The sequence below is a fragment of the Sapajus apella genome, unplaced genomic scaffold (genome assembly GCF_009761245.1).
Source record: "Sapajus apella isolate SASKATOON/1434 unplaced genomic scaffold, GSC_monkey_1.0 scaffold57, whole genome shotgun sequence".
Lineage (NCBI taxonomy): Eukaryota > Metazoa > Chordata > Mammalia > Primates > Cebidae > Sapajus > Sapajus apella.
The window spans coordinates 7,637,755-7,662,789 of NW_022436997.1; the positions used below are offsets into that span (position 1 = coordinate 7,637,755).

Below are 25,035 nucleotides of genomic sequence, written 5' to 3' on the forward strand. Positions count from 1 at the left end.
AGGGTTGATGGAGAACAAGTGCGTTCCATTAACAGATTTAGGCTCCAGAAGGTTTCAGAGGAAACTTCTGTGAGTTAAAAGAACATGTTCTAGCCCAATGTAAAGAAATTAAGAACCTTGAAAAAAGGTTTGATGAGATCCTAACGAGAATAGACAATCTAGAGAGGAATATAAATGAATTAATGGAACTGAAGAATACAATACGAGAACTTCGCGAAGTATGCACAGGTTTTAACAGTCGAATTGATCAAGCAGAAGAAAGGTTATCAGAGGTCGAAGGCCAACTTAATGAAATGAAACGAGAAGACAAGGTTAGAGAAGAAAGAGTAAAAAGGATTGAGAAAAGTCTCCAAGAAATATGGGACTATGTGAAAAGACCTAATTTACGTTTGATAGCTGTACCTGAATATCATGAAGAGAATGAATCCAAGCTGGAAAATATTCTTCAGGATATTATTCAGGAAAACTTTCCTACCCTAGTAAGGCAGGAAAATACCCAACTTCAGGTGATACAGAGAACACCACAAATATATTCCTCAACTAGAACAACCCCAAGACACATAATCGTTAGATTCACCAGGGTTGAAATAAAGGAGAAAATTCTAAGGGCAGCTAGAGAGAAAGGTCAGGTTACCCATAAAGGGAAAACTATCAGACTCACAGCAGATCTCTCAGCTGAAACCCTACAAACTAGAAGAGAGTGCAGGTCAATATTCAATATCCTCAAAGAAGAGAGTTTTCAACCCAGAATCTCATATCCAGTCAAATTAAGCTTCATAAATGAAGGAAAAATAAAATTTTTCACGAACACGCAAGCACTCAGAGATTTCATCGCCACCAGGCCTGCTCTACAAGAACTTCTGAAAGAAGCACTATACACAGAAAGGAATAACCAGTATCGGTCATCCCAAAAACTTACCAAAAGGTAAAGAGTATCTCCATAATGAAGAATCTATATCAACTAATGGGCAAAATAGCCAGCTAGCATTAAATAACAATATTAAACTCACATATATCAATATTAATCCTAAATTTAAATGGATTAAATGCCCCAATCAAAGACACAGACAGGCAAATTGAATAAAAAGTCAAAACCCATTGGTTCGCTGTATCCAGATCCATCTCATAAGCAAGGACACACAAAGACTCAAACAGTTGGTGGAAGCCTTACCAATCAAATGGAGAGCAAAAAAAAAAAAAAAAAAAGAAAACAGGAGTTGTAACTTTCGTCTCTGACAAAATAGACTTTAGTAGTAACAAAGACTAAAAGAAACAAAGAAGGACATTACGTAATGGTAAAAGGATCAATGCAACAACAAGAGTCAATGATCATAAATATATATGCATCCAGTGTAGGAATGCCCAGATACATAAGACAAGTTCTTAATGACTTACAAAGAGACTTGGACTCCCGCACAATAATAGCAGGAGACTTTGACACCGCATTGTTAATATTCGACGGATCAACGAGATAGAAAATTAACAGGGACATCTATGATTTAAACTCAGACCTGGAACAAGTAAACTCAGTGAATATTTGTAGAATTCTTCACCCCAGGTCCACAGAACATACATTTTTCTCAGTATCACATTACACCTACTTTGAAAGTGACCACATAATTAGAAGTAAATCACTCTTCAGCATTTGCATAGCATTTCACAGACTTAAATGAAATATTGGTTGGCTGTTTGTTTGTGATTTTCATCCCTTATTCCTTCCTGTCTCCGCTGTTAAGCACAATTATCGGCATAAAAGAGGTTTCTAATACCTATTTTTATTTTATTTATTTATTTTTTAAATCATCCACGTTTCTGTTTATATATAGTATATAGAACAACAAATTCAGGAACTAAGGGAAAGTAACATATAAAACTTAATAGGAAATAGAGATTATAAAACACTACCATTTGATTTTTTTATAGTGAAGTAAATACTTCAATATTCTAATATTTTTACTCACTTGCTAAATAAAGCACACAACTCAAAATGCTAAGTAATTGTCTAAATCTTTTAAAGAATAAAACGTTAGTGAAAAACCAAAATTGCTTAGTAAGGTATGTATAACTTTATTACCTATCCTAGACATCAAGATGATCATAGTTAATACCAACTTAAGCTTTACAGAATACTGTTTTAGGCCAAATATTGATATATTAAATGAAGGTATGAGAGAATCTTATATTTATGGCATCAGGTTATAAAGATCTATTCAAAACCATTTTTTGTCAAAGTTTAAACACTGGAACAAAAGTCAAGTTGTTTCTAAATGAGACACAAAAGGATTCTTGCTAATAGTACAAATTTCGTCCCCTGGGTAATACTTTTTGTTTTTTTTGAGACAGAGTCTCTCTTTGTCGCCAGGCTGGGGTGCAGCGGTGCGATCTCTGCTCATTGCAACTTCCGCCTCCTGGGTTCAAGTGATTCTCCTGCTTCAGCCTCCCAAGTAACTGGGACTACAGGTGCATGCCACCATGCCCAGTTTTTTTTTTTTTTTTTTTTTTTTTTTTAAAGTATAGACGGGGTTTCACCATATTGGCCAGGATGGTCTCAATCTCCTGACCTTGAGATCGCCCGCATCGGTCTCCCAAAGTGCTGGGACTACAGGCATGAGTCATTGTACCTGGCCGTCTTTTGCTTTTTAAAAAAAAATTATTTCAATTTTTATTTTAGATTCAGGGAACACATGGGCAGGTTTGTTAGCTGGGTATACTAGGTTTGTGATGCTGAGGTTTGGGGTACGGATGATTCCCTCACTCAGGTAGTCAGCAGAGTATCCAGTAGGTAGTTTTCAGCTCTTGCTCCCCACCCTACCTCCCCAGTGTCTACTGTTCCCATGTGTTCTTGGGTATTACTGTTTTCCAGTTTTTTTCTTTACATGAAGCCACTGAAAGCAAACGTATGTCATACTTATAGGTTACTTTGTACATTTATCATTCTATTAATGAATGTCTTAAGTAATTAAGCAGTATATTAAGGCCATAAACCAAGTCACTATCTCATATCAAAGGACTATTGTTATTCAATTATCTAAAAAATTCATTTTAATGGGTTACGTTACAGTGTTGAGGTCAGCCTACAGACACAAAATAGGTTAATTAAAATATTTTTTTCAGATCAGCTTTTAATTTTTTTCACTGGAATAGGATTTGGAGGTGGGGATCCTAAATGTGGCAGGGTTCAACAAATTTACAGTTTATCAAAAGGTTCTTAAAGAACACAATGATAGCATATACTTTAATTCTTAGAGCACAAACCCTTATATTGATGGTCACAGAAAAATACTGTAATGCTTTAAACAAAAGTTTTAAAATACATCAATGATGCAAGTTTCAAACAAAATGTAGTGATCTACATGTGCTTAACTGTCCTTTCATCAAGCTTTTAGAAACGCAATCAGTCTTCACTGTCTGAGCAAATGAGTTTTACTTTCTTCATGGTCCTCCATCTGTCTTTTAACATGACACTTGTCCGGTTGTTGAATTTATAATGCAACAGTATTTTAGACCAGTTTCCCTCTCCAAATTTCCTCACGCCAGATCTCAAATTCTTGTCTTCTTCCCAAAGCCATGCCTGTCTTTTTCTAGCTCGATGTTTTTCAGGAGTCACCGGTTGACTTTCTGAAACAGGTATTCTACTTTCAGTGGCTCTTCTGCTTTCTTTTTTCTTTTTTGCACTTTGAAGAGTTCCTACTCTTCTTTCTTTACTAAGGTCTTGTTGCTGGGTTCCATGCTTCAATTTAGATAAAAAAGATTCTTGTGAGACCTCAATAAGGATACTGTACCCTCTGAGGATTCAGTTACCGCAGACTGTTTGTCACTAACACTTTTTCTTGTATCTAAATTAGCTTCAGTTTCCATTTCAACATCATTACCATTAGGTTTATCTTGAGAAGTTATTGTTCTTGCTCTTTTACTTTCTACTACTTTTGCTGCTGCCTTCATTAGAAAGGTTGATGATTTTTCACTTAGCACATAATTCACATAACTCTTAATTTTCTCCAGCATGTGGTTGTAACTGAAGTGTTGAAAAACAGAATGGTATGTATCTTTCTGAGAGATTATCATAAGCAATTTCCTTTTTAAAGGCGCGTAAGAATTTGGATCACCAAATATTCTTTCAAAGACTTCTTCTGCTTCCTTAAAGTTCCTGTTTTCCATACAAACAGCTATAGCCTGAACTTCAATTAAATTCTGTATTTCTTCGTGAAGTTTGTCATGTTCCTTTTCAATCGAACCCCAAATCATCAGGGCTGATTCCAAGGGTGTAATTCGTTCATCATTTTCAAACTGTGCATCAAGGTTTTTTCCTGCTGCAATTCTTGTCAAAAACTGACATATGTATACAGTTCTCAACTGATAAGCTGTTAGGCTGGATAGTCCATGAATAATAGCCTGGGTGCTGTCGCGGGTCTGAAGAATGTCCTCGGAGCGGGCGTCGCGGAAAGCTCGGCAAAGAGAGAGGCAGAGGAAATCGAGCATCACCTGGTAGCCACAGCCTCGCCTCGGCCACAAGGCCTGCATCCTCCTCCTCCTCTGGAGCCCCCAACTGCACCTGGTACTCGAGTAGTTCCTGGCATTCGAACTGCTCCTCGTGGTTTCTCTCCGTTTCTGCTATCCGCTCCTCGGTAGCGTCGGCATCCCTACCATCCGCACAGCCCTGGGGACTCGGAGCAGCTGAGGAGGCGTCCTCCGCCAGGTCCTAATACCTATTTTTAGATTGCATTCCAGCCTGGGCAATAGAGCAAGACTCCTGTTCTCTCTCCCCCTTTCTCTTTCTCTTTCTTGCTTTCAAACAAAACACAACAAATTACATTTATTACAAAACTGCCCATCCTGTCCACATTCATGTTCATTTTGCAATTTATAGAGATAGAGAAATCATGGAGGCTTTTCTCGTGTAACATAGGATAGATAACAGTAAAACACTTGTTTTATTTCAAATTACTCAAGTTTATAGCTGTTTTGATGTTCAGGACAACTGGATGAGGATACTGTTATTTACCATGTCTATACCAATTTTCATGTGCCAAACACTGTGCTGAAAGCTTTATGTAAATAGTATAACTTAAAAATTACTGAAATCCTAAGAAGTAAATATTTTTATTCACATTTTGTAGATAAGTAAACAGAGATTAAGATTATACCACTGTAACTTGTATTTGAATAATCCAGTATTAAGACATGCATTTCTCTCTCTTATATTTACTATTACTAATCAGTAACTTGCACATTCTGAGTACAAGTTCTCAGTTTGAAACTTAACCAAATTAACGTTTTTTCACTTGTTAAGACAATTAATACCCAACATCACCATATATATACATAGCAGATAGCAAAGTCTTTAAAATACATATGTTATCATTACTGTCCCCAAAGTCTTAGAAGAAAATGATTAGTTGCAAGAGAGCACTTTTGGGCCAATCATAACAAACATTATGAAAACTTTAACAAGTGCATCTTGATTGGGAAAACCATACCAGAATTACTGGGAAAAGAGAAGGGGAGGGTAGCAAATCATATAATTGTTAAAGTTGTAAGTGTGGACTGTGTCATTGACTATTTATGTGATGTAATGTTAAGGACAGCATTGAAGACTACCAGACCTGTGCTGTCTTCTTCACAGTGTAAGACCTGAAATTTCACTTTCAGAGTACCTTATATTTCCACTTAAAACCTGATAATTAAGAAAATGAAAATCTTCTTGAGGGGAGTGATGTAGAAATTCTCTAAGATGAATAACCTTGAGACACTTCTTGTAGGACAGCTTTTGAAAATAAGATAACATAATCAGTCAAAAAATTTAAATTAGTTGTGTGTGGTGGGGAAATGGATACAACAAACTTTTTTTATGCCTGTGGCCAAAATCATTTTATCGAAAGATTCAGTGTTCTTCTGAATCTTCCTGTAAACAAAGAATGAATCTAATTCATATCAAAAGTCTGGGATTTGAAATATTAATATAGTTTACGTAATTACTGGGTAAACACAAAAGTAGGTAGAAAACAGGTTTATTCTATATAAGTATGACTTAAAGGGAAAGAAAAGGCTTTGGTCAATGTTTAGCTTCACATTTTTAATTCTTCATCATATTCATTACAAAAAACAGGTACTTTATCAAATAGCTAAGGACCAAGTTTTAATTATCCTCACAATAGATAGAATATCAGTTCCATGAGTGAAGGGATCTTCATTGACTTGTTCACCTCTATTTACCCCAGTATTTCCTGTGCTTATAACAGTGTTGAGTACATGTAACCAGTAGATGAACTTTATGCTGCCATGGCCCTAGATGTAGTAATTATTCTCCAACTTACTTCCACTTGCTGAGTATGTGGTCTTTGTTGAGTCTGATGATAACACCAATCTCACTGGATTGTGGAAAAAATTGAGGGAAGTAATGTATATTAAAAGTTTAGTCAGAGTCTGATACATGGTAAGCACATAACATGTTTTGATTAAAGAATTTTTAAAAAATTTTAAATTCTATTATTAGTCGTATGCCTTTTAATTTCCAGTTGCTTCTATTAGTTTTCATTGATGCTTCAGTTTGTTCAGAAGTGTTCTCAATACTACTGATCTGCTTTTACCTTGATGACCAAGTAAATATTTATTAAATCTTTATGTTCACAGATGTATACTAGGCTCATATAGTCATGATAAGCTCTTGTTCAGTCAAAAATCACACATATAATTTCTCAATAAAGCTAGAATAAACTTTTTTATTTAATTCCTTTTTCCCTCTCACCTTGAACCACCCCACTGAGATAAACATTTTTAATGTGGAAGAGCTGAGAACCATCCCCAGCCTATGAGAATTTCATTCATGTTAATTTAATAAAATCAAATATACAGAAGAGCTTGTACAACAAAAAAATGTTGACAAACTATAACCACTATGAACTATTTAGATTGATATTAATTGGTTTCACAATCTCAAGAAGTCAGAAAAAAATGAAACAATTAAATCGTGTCAGTGGTTACAGATCTCAAAATAACTGATGCCTATGCTGTGAATTACAAACTTTCCATATTCCTGTTGCATTTGACATCAAGCAGCCTCAGCCTTTCCCTTATGGTCCTATAAGAAAATAAGGCTTTATTCTATGCCCTGGTGAAGTTTCATTTCAAATATGGGCAGCAGACAGGATGGAATTGCTGCACGACTCCCTTCTCCTTAAAAACATATTATCCCCTAATGGATATACCCTCACCTTCCCACCCTTCCCTAGGAGAGAACAGTCTGTGGCATTTTAGAAATATGTGCTGTAAATTGGCAGGCACAAGCACCCTAAAAGACTATAAAATAAACATGAATCCCCTTTGAAAAAAACTTTATATTTTCATCACATCCCTTGTAAGCTAACACACTGCACTGTTTACAGTCTTCCACTACAATATATTTTGAAACGATTACCTTCTTCTGAGTCATTTGTGTCATAATGCTCTCCATAGGTACCCATAAAATGAAAATGTAAGCTGCTTTTATTGGCCACACTACATCTTAATTGAAAATATTAAAGGGGATTGCTCTCCTACTGATTTTTTTCTCTCCATTTAATTGGCTAATCATATGATATTTTTAATGGAATAATCATGAAAGAAAATATGAATCTAATTTAAATTCAAACTGGATTTGGGATATTTAAGAGATTATCCCAGAGTAGCAGAGGGTGCATGAGGCAATAAACATCTGTTCATTCCTGACCACTAGCCTTGGTGTTTATGAGCTTGGGGCATATTTATTTTCAGGAGACATGATTCTCTACATTTGAGCTTTAGCTGTTTTACTGCTGTGTTTTTAGTGAAAAATTTTAAATTTATCAGCAGATTTTTGTCTATTCTTTTTTACTTCTTTCCTTGCACTTATATTCAAATGCAATTCTGACAAATGAGAAATTGTCCCAGGGAATCACCACACCCCACTGAGAGGAAGCATTTAGCCATTTATTTGTTATTGGCTACAATATAGTGTAAATAGATGAACCAAACCATGTAACAGCAACTGAGCATGTCTCTGTGTAAGATCACCATGGATTTAGTGATTAAAAATTAAATATTTTATTCATGCTTTCATTCAAGTCCTTTTCAGTATCTACCATTGTAATAACATAGGACAAACTACTCTAACTTACACAAAAACAAGTCTGAACAACCTGGGAGAGTTTATAGTCCAGTAAGGGAGATAGAACCTACTTTGTGTGTAAAACATTTCTGCAGTTTTAGGCATTCAGGACAATAATACAAACAATGACACACACAAGGATATAATAAGCTCATTAAATGAATGGTACAGATGAAAATTGATACGTAAATTCAGAGAAGAGACACAGACCATAGTGGACTCAGGTAACCAAAAAAGTGTTCAATCTGGAATACGGGCTTTGAATTTCAGATACGTAAATTCTGTAATTTTGCTAAAACAAACCTGGAGATGCTACAGGGTGTATACATTCTCACGGGTGGCTAGCAAAGAGTAGGAAACAAAACTTATAAGTGTATAAGGTGAAGTTTGTTCAACCCTATCAAACTGTAAGTACAAAAGGGTTCTAAATAACAGTAGTATTGCATATAAAATGGCTTTCCATATTTTTTCTAATACAAGCTGAGGTCACCTGCAAAGGTTCCTAAAGTATATCTAAGAATCTACAAGCGGCATCTCACTCATGTTTATAATCATTGTTTTGTTGGTCCTTGCAGAACTTTCCTTAAGCAAAGCTATTGTTTCTCTAAGTCTTGCCATACGCTCTCCAGTTTTCATAGTCTTGCTTTTGACCCTCCCATTGCAACCCTAGGAACAGTGATTTCAGCCAACACTCTGCTAGACATCATTATCTCCTTGGATGTTTTGATGCACACTTCTGGTAAGAAGCCATACGCAAAGAAGCCGACAGCGTCCAAACTTCATCTTTTCCCAAGGTAAAATGGGGCCTACTTCTCTCCACTTTGCATTACACTCACTTAGAATAATCTCAGGAATATATGACTTATATTCCAAAGACCCCAAAAGCTTTTGATGAAGGTACTCTTCTGTGTTTCTTATGTCACCTGCAATAAGGCTCCTGAAGCCTCGGGCATTAAGCCAATGGGTTCTGGGCCATCTGTTTATTTGAAGCCAAGGCTTTGCTATGGGTGAGCTCATCAAACTGGACATTCTTCCTTCAGATTAGTCCCAATCAAGCTGATATTTTCATTCTTTTGTATAAATACATTTCTGTGGAATCTATCCACGGATTACCAATCCTATGTAGTCAAGTTTGAGGGCTCACAGCAGTATTTAACGCTTGCCCTTGAGATACTGTGCAAAATTTAGTATTTCACTGGAAACGCAAGACATTGATGCATACCAGACATTATCATTCTATTGGATGTATATTTTGACAACTGAATTATTCTTACAATATGTCTTTAATATATGAATTCCGTTACAACATAAGGAAGCTACTTTGGGCCCCTTTGGGCACTTCCAACTGATTTATGTGAGATTACAAACCAGCTTCAGAGACTGGCCTTCAGATTAGCATTTGGCTTGAGAATAGTTACAAAGAAATGCATGTGATTTTAAATGGCTTTAGAGAGCTTCAAGGAAGAAGAGCAATGGCAATTTTGGAATTGTACATTACTCTATTAAATAGCATATACTCCATCTTTGAGTTAGATCCTTTACTGCAGAAAAGAAATACATTGGACAGGGATTTAAGCAACCAAACTGTTATTGATTGTCAGTGGTTTAAATTATTATCTTAGTTCACTGTAGTCCATGGCAAAATTTCTTCCCAAGGTGAATGCCTCATAGAATGACCATTCATTTTAATTTGGGGCCAATATTTCAGTGATATTCTTGCTCAGAAAACAGAAAAAAAAAAAAAAACCTTAGAAATAAAAAAAATATATTGCCTGAGGGATCAATGTTAGTTTAAGTGAATCATGAGGCAGAAAAGAGTAAGTAACTATAGTCTGACTCCTCATAATATTGTTTTTGTTCTTTTATATCTAAAATCAGTTATTTAATGTCCTTCGTGAAACCAAGGTCTTAGGAAGGGTAAGTACCATAAACTTCTTAAAAGGGTTTACAAATAGTAATAGTCTTTTAATTATTCACCCTTAATATTCACTTAAGCTTCACTCTTTGGATATTACCACCACTAACCTCATCTGAAAATTTATTTGACCTAGCTGGAAGTTAGGGGGTGCGGCTTTGTTCCAGGCAAAACTTAAACTTATGTTTCTCGAGACATATGTTCTTCTTACCTGATCCTTATTTCTTTCTGTAGAAAATAAAGATTATTGAACCTCAGACTCTGAGGTGTTCTACTCTAAGATTCCATGGTGCTCTGATTCTTGATTATCACGTTAGCTAAGAACCAATTATAATAGTTTTCATGTCTGCCCCATAAGAATTACCTAGATGATTACAGCATGAACTTTCTAGATCAGTCGAATATATTTCTTATTATTTTTTTATGTTGCATGTATATATTTCTCCTGGTCTGTAATACTTATGTAAAAGTTTGGGTTGACTTTGTAGTGGAACCACATTTTGAAATGCCTTCCTGATTTCTTATAATTTTGTTTTCTGTTTGCTGATACTGTTGTGAAACCCAGGCCTTCCTGGGCTTCTTTTTATATATGTTGGCCAACCAGATTTTTATACAATCTATATTCCTAACATTCAATACATATTAGAGATGAGACAATCTTTAGCGCCCATACCTTAAGGCTGATGTATATATTTTCTGCTTTGTATATGCTGTGTTTAAAACTTATCTGGATATAAGGTTCATATTTTCAAAATCTCATGGTATCATAATGATAACCACAGTGGAACAGAAATTCCATTAATTTTTTCTTATAAACTGTAAGATTTTAGTTTTAGAATGTTAAGAAGATAATATGAAATGTCATTTGTAAACTCTGATGATTACTCTCAAACCTTAAAAACTTGAGATCCTGAGGTTCTGATTTCTTGTCAGTCCATATAATCAAGGCAGTCTTCCATTTTCACTACAGTATACATTTATATATTGGATAAAATTAATATTCTATCTTCTTTGAACCATCTCAAATTTGAAAATAGAAGACACAAGTAGTTTTCTGGACCCCAGAAAGGGTCAGAATAAAGATAAGTCATTTCTTTAACAACAAATGTCCATTAATTCTAGTGCAGAAACCAAAGGGATTCTCTTCCAATCAGATTTATGATCCTTTAACCCATAACTCCATATATTACTGGATACACTATGAGACATCATGAAGATAAAATTTCTTTTTGTATATTTGCATTAATTCTTATTCTGAAAAAATCTGTTTTTACCTTATTGTATATTAGTGCAAAGGTAGCTTTGATCAAATAAAACATGAGACCAGGGTAGAATATTGCATGACCTACGTATTCTAGCCACACATTTTACTCTCTGGATTCTCAGCATAATTCACTGGAAATCCTCTTCTTGAGGCTGATAGCTAAATTGTGTAAATATACAATATAGCCCAAAGAAACAATGAAAGAGAGGTAGAGAAAAGGGTAAAGATCAGAACCCAGGGGGCTGCTTGTACTGAAAAATTACATTAATGAGGAATAGCCAAAGAATACAGAGTAGTGGAGTTATGGAAGGAGAACAAGAAGACTTTAATGAGATTACAGGCCAGGAAGAAGAAAAATTTAAGCGATAATAGTGTCAAATGCTACAAATGGTAAAAATGATAAGGACAACAAGAAGAGCACAGTAAGTCTAAAAACTTGGAGAAAATTATTTTTGTAGAATATCAATGACATATTTCTTTGAATTATTTTAACCCTACTATGACACACTCAACATAGGACAATATTTTGTATATAGACAGAGTTTATAACCACCTGCTGAAAGAAAAAATTGATAGTCAAATATATATAAAGTTAACTGATTGTTTATCTTTTTGGAGTACAATGGAGAAATTGTACAAATGAATGAAAATTAATTTTTCAGAATTTAGCCCTGAGATGTCATCAGAAACATTAAAATTTCGTGCACATCGTATGTCTTTCTTAGCCAATATCATTGCATAACTTCTTTTTAATGGTGGACACTGCCTCCAAACCTCTCACTTACACTCACACATGCAAATGGCTCATGTTCTTATGAAGCTCGTTACTATATTGAAACTTTATAGGACATGAAGTGACAGAAAATTTAGAGTCCCCCACTGTCATTATGATCACATTAATTAAGCAATAAGACCCAGCAGTGCAGGAACTACATTGTGTTAATTCATATCTTGGGATGAATGTTCAAAATGGTGCTTGGGAATGAAGCCACAGGACTCCCATTAATGTCATGAGGCTATGTGGATTAATGCTGGACACCTGCTCCTCAACTCTGCCATTGCTGTTAACAAGAAGTCCTGGCTTATCTTAACTCCTTGTGGAAATGTGAATGTTCCCCACATTTCTTTTTAATGCCTCTGTTCAAGATCATGCTATTTGTCAACATTTTCCCTCATATTCAAGATATGATTCAAAAGTTGTAGGTAAATTAAAATGGGAAATTAGAAAGTGAGAGATGTTTGGGTGGCCATGTTATTAGTTTCATGAGAAGGCATAGTATAACGATGTCATATTAACATGTGGGTGTAAACAAACAAAATAGCGCTGGAATAGAAGCCCATCTAAGGATATATTTGGAATACGTTATAGGTTTAACGAAGAATAGAGACTTCTAAAACTGGGAAGTATAGCAGGTGCTCCAGATATGGACAGCCAAGTTTCAGAATCTGGAAATGCATCCAACCAGTTGATTTTCGAATTCCATGAATCACGAAGGAATCTCACCTTTAGACAAAGCACTTTTCTTCACCTGTTTTCTACTCACTCTTTAGTGCCAGTGGTTTTGGATCAATTCTTATTAGTGATATGCAGGAGGAGTTTTACTCTAATTCACGGGTTCTCAAATTGTACTCTCAGGACCAACATCATCATTATTACCTGGGAACTTGTTAGAATGCAACTTATGATGTCTTATGACAGATATACTAAATCACAAACTCTAGAGGTGGTCCATAAATATTTGTTTTAATAACCTCTCTGGGTAATTTTGAGAAATGCTAAAATTTCATAAACAAAGCTAGAATTGAAGCAGTAATATAAATGCTGTTATTATTTAGGCATAGGCTTTGTCTTTTGCTTTGTCTGCGAGATAGAATTTTGGTTATGGGCCCTCTAGAAAACTCTTTCAGGTGTTTATGTTAAATTTTAAAATTGCTTTAATTTTAGTACGATTCAATAAGTCAGTTTGGCTCTCTCTTCAAAATATGCCCATCTGGATCTTCCTAGATTTGTACCCTCAAAAGCCTAAGGTTACCTAGACATAAGGAAGTTATCTATAACTCTACCTAACTTGACTTTAAAATGCAATTACTGAGCTCAGCATAATGTTAGAGTTGTTCCTAGTTTGTCTCTGACCTTGTACCTTTTTCTAACACAGTAAATGCCTGTCTTGATCCTTAAATACAATCAGTAACATTTCTTTTAACCTGGTCACTGGATCCTTGCCTGATTCTCTCCACTTCTGACCCTTTCTTGATACATAGTTTCTATAGAACCAAAAATGTACTTTTCACTAGTAAGTTTATCTGAGAGACTAATTAGCCCTAGAACTGAACTTCCAATCCTATCTTACTGAATTTCTGAATACAGTTCTTTTCCTGAAACATTTTCAAGCCCCATTATTCTGTTAAGATCCTCACTTTTCTCTATTGAATTTGCCTGATATTGGCTGCTTGTCTGGTCATGACATATGAAGCTATTCTTTCTAGACTCCATGTCCAGGCTTTCTTCTTGCCTGTCTCCTACAATAAACCCTGTCTCTATTGCTTGACCTTCCCAGTGGTTGTATCCGGATCTAGGTTTTCACATGCAACACCACTCCGTTCTGATTAGCTCTTGTTACTAACCCCAGCTTCCATACAAAACTCTCTCCATTGCCTAGCTGAAACAAAGAGAATTATTGCTATAGAAGTGTCAAAGCTGCATCTCCACTGACGAAGTATAGATTCACATCAGGACTACCATATTAATAATATAGAGGCTAAGAATTGAGTTATGAAATCAGACAGTTTGTTTCAAAATCTAGCTAAAGTTCTTGGTAGCTATGTGATTTCAGCAAATTACTGAATCCCCCTAAGCATCAAAGTTTTGTTCTTTTCATCCTTCTACAAGCTAATAATAATAATAACACCTTTGACATTGATTTGTTGAAAAGAGTAAAAGAACCAAGGAGAGAGCACCTGGAATATATTAGTCTCCAATAAATGTACATTACTGTTGTCACTTCATTAATTTTCTGAGGATACTCAGGTGATTTGCATTGTGGTTCCTGTTCTCAAGATGCTGACAATAAAGTAGAGGCAATTAAATAAATGTTTAGATAGTAATAAGTATTAACAAAGATGTGAAAATAAATTATATATTAGACGGAGGAAGCAATATTTTTGATTAGGGGAATTGGGAAAAGAACCTTGAAGGTATTGGCATTTAACTTTATCATGAAATTTGGGAGTGATTATCTTTTCAGCAAAGCTGAAAACAACAACGGAAGACATGAGGGGTGGGGATTACAGTTGATCCCACATGCCAAATTGGGTATTGTTAAGGTACTATGCAATTTAATCCTCACAGCAAAAGAGCAAGTTATGTTTTATTTTCTCCTTTAAGATGAAGAAACTGAAAATTTGAAAGTCAATGTGAATAGGAGGGGTTGAACAAAAGTTTGGGAAGTTACAACCAGAAACCAAAAAGGAGGCTTGTGGTCCAAACTGAGGTCTAAATCACAATTTCTCTTCTGGCAGCCTAGAAAGGACAAGCAGGTAACCACATCTCTCTTTGAATGCCTTCATTAATGGGGAACTTATGAGTTGATTTATCCTATCACTAGATAGTTCTAGATTTCTAAAAATATTATTTTAGAAATAGCATTTCTCTGATCACCTTTGATTCTTTCTCTATCTTTATAATATTATGTTAGAAAAAAAAAAAAACAGACAGTCTAAGGCTGAATCCTTGTGACTAGTTGCAGAGCTCAGTCAGATGTGGACCACTTCTGAGGCAGGACAGTTTTGAGGGTTTTTAGAGTGAATAGATTAATTCAGATAAGATACAGAGTATTTATTTTTCAGAGACTATATGGTACAGCACTACAGGGTAGAATATATGCAGCCAGTATATTTATTTTCAAATCAAATCACATATTACATACAACATATATGACACAAGTGAGAGAAAAACAGAATGGTAACTATTGGATGTACATGAAAAAATCTGTTTAGATGCTTTATTAGGATTGTATGCATTAAAAATTAAATTGTATGCATTAAGAAAAGTATTTGAATCAAGAAGAAAAGGAGCTAGAATGGAGTTAGTGTTTTAATCCAAGATATAAATTGCTTCAAACTGAATTTTAAAATCACATTATTATACACTATAATCACTCTCATAATCCACTTTAAATATGAGTTCTATTCATGCCAGATTTTTTTTCTGCCTTTTTGCCTCTGCAAGTTATCCTTCAAGATTCATTTGATGCCCCAATTCCTGATTCGTTAAATATTCTAGTCTCTGTGTGATTTTCCTGTTTATGATACTTATTTTCTTTCCAACAAAATCTAACAAATTAAATAGAGTCTAATTTCTCCAGTTTGGTATGTGTTTGACTTTCTTCACTAGATGACTATAAAATAATCTCTAAAAACAGAAGTTATGGTTTGCGCTTTTTCTCTGGATTTCAGTAAACATTTGATTGAATGGTGGAATTGATGGAATGAAATTTTGTGTGTGCAAAAGCGTATGTATGTGTTTAACTTCTCCGTACACAAGGAAAGAAAAGAATGCAGAGAAAAGTAGAATTCCACTAGAACCAATTACAAAAGAAAGATATGAAGTGGTATAGTTAGTATACATTATATAAAAACACAGGGGTTGCTAGTTTCATTTTTGTAATAATTGTCCTTGAGACAGTTAACCATATCCCCTGCAATGTTATTTGTGAACATGTTTGTTTTGAAACTTTTCTTCTCACAGATTGACTTTACTATTTATTTTGGGCAGTGCACAAATGAGAACAACCTTGGATTTATGGTAGTGCTTTATGGATGTGTGTGTGTACAGCTCTGGTTCCCATCTGGAGGGTGTAGTGTTGGGAGCATGGAATTCCATCTTCTTGGTGAAATCATTTCTCATCATGAAGAGGAATACTATGTGGTAGTTAATTTTTTGTGTGTTAACTTGACTGGCCCATAGGCATTCCTGAAGGAAAGTAGTAAAGGGAAATATTCCTAGTGGGCAGAACTTCAGGCAGTAAACTTGGTTATTCACTTTGCTTGGAAGGAGAAATGGCTAGATATTTGATTATATACTGATTCATGTGCTCTGGTCAATGATTAGGCTGCTTAGTCAAGGACTTGGAAGGAACAGGATTGGAAAATTGATGACAAGAAAATTTGGGGAAGAAGTGTGGGAATAGACACCTTTCTGAATGAACAGATATCATGAAGACATTTGTGACCCAAGTGAATGCTTAACAAAGGATGCCCTCAGCAAAGGGGCATTTTAATAATCAAGTGATTCAGATTTCCTGTTTTGTGGATTCCAGTCAGCCTCTTTTCCCAGTAACCCCCATCACTGTCCAGTAGCCTCATGAAAAAAAGGGCAAGGATGGAGATTATGCATGAGATCAGCTACATAGACTTCTACTCACCAAGGTAACTCTAGGTATTGGCCACATCTAAGACTCAAATCTGCCAGCAGTGGAGACCAACACTGAGTTCCCAGTGTGGCACCATTTCCTAGGGGATTAATTTGATTACATTCGACTGCTTCTATCATAGAAAGAACAATGTTTTGTATGTACTGAATTAGACATTCTGGATACAGATTTCCGTTCTCTGACACAATGCTTCTGCTAAAATTGCTGTTCATGTACTTAAAGAATTCCTTCTCTACCATCACCATCATGCTATTCCACACAGCATTGTTTCTGATCAAGTAACTCACTTCACAGAAAAACATGTATGGCAATGGGCTCATGCTCATGGATATCACTGGTCTTATCACATTTACTAACAGGCTTTAAATTAGCTGGTTTGATGGAACTGTGGAATGGCCTTTTGAAGACTCAGTTACAGTGCCAGCTAGGTGACAAAACCTTGCAGTGCAAGTACAAAGCTCTCCAGAAGGTTGAATATGCTTTGAGTCAACATCCAATATATGCTGTTCATTTTCCTATAGTCAGGATTCACAGGTCCAGGAATCAAGAGGTCTAAATGGGAGTGTCACTATTCACTATTATCTCTCACGAAACACTAGCAAAATTTTTGTTCATTATCTTTTGTGACTGTATCTTCTGTGGGCCTAGAGATCTTGTTTCCATAGGAAGAAATAGTTACCAGGAAATACAACAATGGTGCCATTGAATTAGTAGTTGAGAACACCACCCAGCCACTTTGGATCGCTCTTGCTTTTAAATCAATAGGAAAAAAGGAAATTATTGTGCTGGCCGGATGATTGATCCCACTACCAAGGGAGAACAGAACTACTGCTCCACAATAGAGATAAGAAAGACTATTTCTGGAATATAAGAGATATTTGGGTGTCATTTATTATTAGCATGCCCTTCAATTAAGGTCAATGGGAAATTCCAAAAACTCAATCCAGGAAGGACTACTCAGGGCCTAGACGCTTCAGGAAGAAAGGTTTATGTCACCCCACTTGGTAAAGAACCACAACCAGCTGAGGTGCTTGAACTAAGCAAAGGGAATATGGAATAGGAAGTGGAAGAAAGTTATATAAATACCAGCTACAATCAAGAGATAAGATATACAAAAAAAAGACTGATTTTCATGAGTATCCCTCTTTATTTTATTAAGAATGTGTTTCTGTGTGTATCAAGCAAACACTTTTCTTCTCTCTTGTATTTCCTCATTATATAACATAAGATATATTGATGGAGAGTGATCCAAGATGGCTGACTACTAGCAGTTTAGGATTGTAGCTCCCAGTGAAAGGGCAGAGAATGAGAAGACGCCACACTTTCAGACAAATGTTTGTTGCTAACTAACCAGGAGATTCCCAGCAGAGGAGCCCCACAGGTCGCCAGCACGATTCTTGCGGCACGCTCGGCAGTTTTGCCAGTGCCCCGGCGGGCGGTTCTTGGTGCAGAGTAGATGGGACTGGGTCCCCTTTTGGTCAACGTTTGGAGATCCATGGAGGCAGAGTCACCTATTCAGCTGATTGAAAAAGGGACTCAAGAAAGAAGCCAGACCAGAGATTCCCGGACAGAAAAGCAACATGAACCTTAACGCCGCTGTTTTGGCCGGAGCAGTGGGTTGCTCAGATTCTGGCGCTGAGAATCAACAAGTTGGATGTCCACTCAGAGACCTAATTTGAAAGTCAGTAATTACAAAGACGATGGGTGGATAAATTTACAATGATGAGAAGAAACCAGCTTAAAAAGGCTGAGAATACCCAAAATCAGAATGCTTCTCCCTCTACAGGGGATTACAGTTCCTCATCAACAAGGGAACAAGGCCTAATGGAGAACGAGTGTGTTCCATTAACAGATTTAGGCTTCAGAAGGTGAATAATAAGAAACGTCTGTGAGTTAAAAGAACATGTTCTAGCCCAATGCAAAGAAACTAAGAACCTTGAAAAACGGTTGGACAAAATCCTAATGAGGATAGACAATCTAGAGAGGAATATAAATGAATTAATGGAACTGAAGAATACAATACGAGAACTCCGCGAAATATGTACAGGTTTTAACAGTTGAATTGATGAAGCAGAAGAAAGGATATCAGAGGTCGAAGACCAACTTAATGAAATGAAACGAGAAGACAAGATTAGAGAAGAAAGATTAAAAAGGAATGAGCAAAGTCTCCAAGAAATATGGGACTGTGTGAAAAGACCTAATTTACATTTGATAGGTGTACCTGAATGTCATGAAGAGAACGAATCCAAGATGGAAAATATTCTTCATGATATTATTCAGGAAAACTTTCCTACCCTAGTAAGGCAGGAAAATACTCAACTCCAGGTAATCCAGAGAACACCACAAAGATATTCCTCAAGTAGAACAATCCCAAGACACATAATCATTAGATTCACCAGGGTTGAAATAAAGGAGAAAATTCTAAGGGCAGCTAGAGAGAAAGGTCAGGTTACCCATAAAAGGAAGCCTATCAGATTCACAGCAGATCTCTCAGCTGAAACCCTACAAACTAGAAGAGAGTGCGGGTCAATATTCAATATCCTCAAAGAAAAGAATTTTCAACCCAGAATCTCATATCCAGCCAAACTAAGCTTCATAAATGAAAGAAAAATAAAATTTTTCACGAACAAGCAAGCACTCAGAGATTTCATCGCCACCAGGCCAGCTATACAAGAGCTTCTGAAAGAAGCACTATACACAGAAAGGAACAACCAGTGTCAGTCATCCCAAAAACTTACCAAAAGGTAAAGAGTATCTCCATAATGAAGAATCTATATCAACTAATGGGCAAAATAGCCAGCTAGCATTAAACAACAATATTAAACTCACAAATATCAATATTAATCCTAAATTTAAATGGATTAAATGTCCCAATCAAAGACACAGACAGGCAAATTGAATAAAAAGTCAAAACCCATTGGGTTCGCTGTATCCAGATCCATCTCATAAGCAATGACACACAGACTCAAAACAAGGGGTTGGTGGAAGCCTTACCAATCAAATGGAGAGCAAAAAAAAAAAAAGAAAACAGGAGTTGTAACTTTCGTCTCTGACAAAATAGACTTTAATAGTAACAAAGGCTAAAAGAAACAAAGAAGGACATTACATAATGGTAAAAGGATCAATGCAACAATAGGAATCAATGATCATAAATATATATGCACCTAATATAGGAACACCCAGATACATAAGACAAGTTCTTAATTACTTATAAAGAGACTTGGACTCCCGCACAATAATAGTGGGAGACTTTGACACCGCATTGTTAATATTCGACAGATAAATGAGATAGAAAATTAACAGAGATATCTATTATTTAAACTCAGACCTGGAACAAGTAAACTCAGTGAATATTTACAGAATTCTTCACCCCAGGTCCACAGAACATATATATTTTTTGGTATCACATTACACCTATTTTGAAAGTGACCACATAAATGGAAGTAAATCACTCTTCAGCATTTGCATAGCATTTCACAGATTTAAATGAAATATTGATTGGCTGTTTATTTTCTTCCCTTATTCCTTCCTGTCTCCCCTGTTAAGCACAATTATCGGCATAAAAGAGGTTTCTAATACCTATTTTTAGATTGCACTCCAGCCTGGGCAATAGAGCAAGACTCCTGTTATCTCTCCCCCTTTCTCTTTCTCTGTCTTTCTTTAAAAAAATAATAAAAAGATATATTGACAATATATTGTAGTATTTAAGCATTGTTCATTTTACGTCATTGTATTTAAAAGTTACATAATATCAAGGAGAATAGTAAACATTACTCAAAGACCTTATCTCCTCTTCTGGAAAAGGTGTTACTGCATTTCATGTTGTGCGCAGGATAGTTGTATCAGGTTAGGTAAAAATATGACCTTACTAGCGCCTTTATTTGGAGATTAAGTACGGTTTTTAAAGTTGTATGTGGGTGCCAAATTGACAATGGTTTGACTCATGATTAATTTTACCTGTCACCTCTACTAAGCTATGGAGTGCCCACATATTTGGTTAACCTTTATTTCTGTTGTATCTGGGAGAGGCTTTTGGATGAGATGAACATTTGAATTGCTGAGTAGGGCAGATTACAAATGTGGGTAGGCCTCATCTGATCTGCTGAAGGCCTGAATAGAAAAAAGGGAAATTTTTTCTCTCTGCTTGATCATCTTTGAACTGAGAAATTGCTCTCCAGTCTTCAGATTTGTGCTGGACCTGACACCATCACCTTTCCTGGTTCTCAGGTCTTTGGACCATAGCTGGTACTATACCAGTACAATCACAAGCTGCAGATCTTGAACTTCTCAGCCTTCTTAATTTCACAAGCCAACTCCTTCTCTCCTTCCATATATATGTGTTATATATATTCCATTAAACTGAAAGTTTATAAAATGTATTTTATTATATATGTATGTATACATCCACATAAATACAAATCTATGTTGATATATGGGACAAATAAGTAGATATTATATTTTATATATATATATATAATTTTTGTGTGTATATATATACACACACACACACACACACACACACACCTGTGTGTGTTTTTGTATGTGTATATATTTAAATGTGTGTAAAGAGAGAGGAAACCTAGACTAACACATACTGATTTCCACTGTATGATTCCCAATAAAACTGATTAACTCCAGCCTAAGGTCCCTGGGGCCAGGGGTTAATTTTTTTAGGGGTTGGTACTTACCAGTGGGTAAGTTTGTGGTTCAGCAGAGGATGCCTTAATGAGTTCTTCTGCGTCCTCAGCAGCCTGTCTGTCAAAAAATTTGCTCACCCAAAGTATTTTGAATAGCCTTTTTCTCTTTCTAGTTTTTTCTTTCTCTCTTTCCTTCCTTCTTGCCTGCTTTTCTTTCCCTCTTTCTTTATTTCTCTTTCTTTTTTTCATTCATATGCTTTAACTTTTCACTACCTTAGTTTTTCACTTATTACTCAGCTGATAATATCATATCTTTCTTAATATAACTCAGTAAATTATATTTTAAAAGTAGGGTGGAATAGTAGAGTCATCTTGCTTCAAATAATTTGAAAGTATAGAAAGTTTGCACTTGTGCATGTATGTGTTTGTGTTAGACTTCATATAGGAAAGTTAGTTCAACTGAGGACAGGCTTTCAAGAACATGATATGCATACACGCTTTTTTTTTCGTTTTTTAGATGGAGTCTTGGTCAGTCTCCAGGCTCGAGTCTTGCTCTGCCTCCAGGCTGGAATGCAGTGGTATCATCTTGGTGCATTGCAATCTCTGCCTCCCGAGTTCTAGTGATTCTCTTGCCTCAGCCTCCAGAGTACCTGAGACTACAGGTGTGCACCACCAGGCCCAGCTAATTTTTGTATTTTTAGTAGAAACAGTGTTTCACCATGTTGGCCAGAGTGGACTTGATCTGTTTGCCTCAGCCCCCCAAAGTGCTAGGATTACAGGAGTGAGCCACAGCGTCATTTAAACAAAGGATGTTGTTGAATTTCAATTTTGATTAAAGAAAAAAATTCTTTATTTTCAGAATTTAGGTCTGAAGAAAGTTTTATAGGTGCTTTTAAATATATCTCTTTATTTATAAATTAGATCAGAAAGATCTAGAAAAATAAATATTCTTACCAAGATTATACACTTAGTTCTGGGATTGAACTAAAAGCTCTTGAATCCTAATTTATCTTCTTTCCAATACATCATGTTATGTCAAACAAGAAATAATTTACCACCTACTAATATGAATCAGATGTTATTCTATGTTAAAAGAAAAGGATGACTGTATCTTTTAAGGATCTTACAATTTAGCTGGGTGGATTATAATAACTAACATTTTCCCACACTTACTATATACCCACTGACAAATGTATTTTGTAAGTCTTCAATTTCCTTACAAAATAAATTCCCTGTACAAATGAACACACTAATGTTCAATCCGGTAAACTAAGAATTCATAGTAAAAGAATTGAGGTTGAACTGGGGTCCTTTTCTTGTCATTACATCAAGGTATCTCAACTGTGGCCAAGAGTTAGTACCAAATGAGGGAAGTTTCAATGCTCAGGAAAAAAAAAAAAAGATTCTCCTTGTTCTTTTATTCTTGAGCTCAGTTTTTGGAATTGATGAAAAAATAATAAATAAAAATAATTATGCATGCAAAAGAAAGAGCCCTGCTGTCTGATTCTCCAAGTCAAAGCCTTATTAATACTCAAAGCTAGAATATATTCACAGAGTCTTGCAAAAAGTATGCTTCTGTTTAGCTTGTTGTATCACCCTTATGTAAGTTGTGCTCACATAAGTCCTAGACCCTTGATGGAGTATGATCACGTTGTGGTGATTTCGAGCAAACCATATTGCCTTTGCATTGGGCAATGATGCCTGACCTACTACAAAGTAGGAATACTTGATTGCAAGCATGCTGCTTCCCATATATAAATGCATATAATACCTTTCACTTAGGCAAATGTAATGAAACCATACCTGCCACGAATTTTCTCACACCAAAAATTGTCTTGTGGTTGAAGAGAATCAATTTATAACTTGAAGAGCAATTATTTCAGCCTCTAGACTCCCAAAGGAATGAGGTGGAACAAACAGTTACGGCAAGAAAAAATTAAGCCTTTCACCCTCTCCTAACATCTAAGCTTGAACCTCAGCTCTTGGGCATAACTCAAGATTTGATATTAAAGTGTTTCATTTGCAGCCAATTAGGCCTAGGATTAGATTCTACTGCCTCCTTGCATAGGAAGACAATAGTGTGATTCCCAGCAACCTCGTTTCCACTCCCTTACCCCCGCACGCATTCCTTCAGCAACATCGCTGCCTTCATCAAAACAATTTCATTTGTACTTATGAAAGCGTTACAGCTGGTAAGCGGAAGGTATGGAACAAGCTTAACCACTGTAGCTTTTTTCCCATCTGAATATCACGAATCTTGTATCTCACCGTGGTGTAAGGTCTCTGATTACATCAACCTCTCCAAATTATGCTGAAATGAAGGCCATTCAATTTGCTACAATCAGTAACTTTCGAAAGAGCCCACATAATTGATTTCACAGTAATATAGGCATAGGTGACTGAGAGCCTCGGCTTCATTTAGATGATGTTTTCTTTCATTCCAAAGTGCAGTCTTCAATAGAAATCAAATTTTTTTCCCCCAACAGTTGGCAGCTAAGCTTTGGCACATACAAAGTTTTTTTTTTTCTTTCTTTCTTTTGTAGTGCAGAAACATGAAAATTGAAATTAATGCCCAGGGTGATTTAATAGAAGTCGACAGGCTTTAGGTGAAATAAGTTCTTTTTGGAGTTTGCCCTGATGAGGATTTCAGCCAGCAGGCAAGAAGCCATTCTGAATGCCATTCAGACCTCCAGCAACGTTTGTTACTAAGGTAGTTTCTCAGCACCCAGCCAATGAGAGCTTAGATGTGTATGTGGCTATTATCTCAAATGCAGCAATCTATTGTTTGCCTATTTATAGTGTGATCTTGTTTTCACTACTTTTTTGACCTATGACTGCTAATGATCTTCACTATTTTCAGATGCACATGTGACTTCGAATCAGCCGAGCTTCCTTCTCTGACCTTCGGGTTGATAACAATGCATGTTGAGTTCTTATTTCACTGCCAATAATGGGAACTAGCTGCCAAGTTATGAAGCAAGAAGCAAGTTCTGACCCAAAGAAGCTTGTCGTCAAATACTCTCTGACTTTTCATTTGGGAGCTGGGCAGGTTATACAATTTTAAATTCATGACTTCAGTAGGCAGACATTTGGTTGAGAGTAGGAAGAAAACATACTGCAGCTCAAGAAGCTGGCATCCTTAAATTCGAGCCTCAAATATAACTCTGGCACCTACATGGCCTTGGGAATGCCTCTTATTTTCTCTGAATTCAGTGTACTCATCTACATTAATATGGTACTTATTTCATTAAATAACTGTGAAAGTTATCTCCTCAATCATTGATATTCCTGATTACTATAGAGTATGTATTGGGTCCTAGCTTGGTGGTTATATACAATCCTCTAAACCTGAATTTCTTCCACTATAACAGTGGAATTATAATGGCCCTTAGAGTTCTTAAGAAGGTCAAATTAAGTGATTTTTATCAGGATTTTACCATAGTATCTGACATTAATCATAAAAGATTTCACAGTTGTTGTTATTGTAAAATTGTATTGTTCTAAATCCTCTTGCTTGATGACTCAGTAACTATGAGTAAGCACTGAGTAATATTATATACTCAAATTCTACAGTTGCACATCATTTTGTGCACTACATTTTCAATGCAAACATAATGCAAAAGAAAGCATGTTCATTTAATTTACTATAAAGTCATAATGTACCA

The 25,035-nt window shown here is 35.8% G+C and overlaps 1 pseudogene across 1 annotated transcript in view; it reads right to left on the reverse strand.

Annotated features, from left to right (window-relative positions):
* Nucleotides 1–2,871: 2,871 nt before the first annotated feature.
* Nucleotides 2,872–25,035, reverse strand: part of LOC116528226 — a 42,052-nt pseudogene continuing 19,888 nt past the window's right edge. Inside the window, exon 3 of the transcript XR_004258930.1 lies at nt 2,872–4,699. The product of XR_004258930.1 is annotated as a telomeric repeat-binding factor 1 pseudogene (transcript). The remainder of the gene's footprint in view (nt 4,700–25,035) is intronic.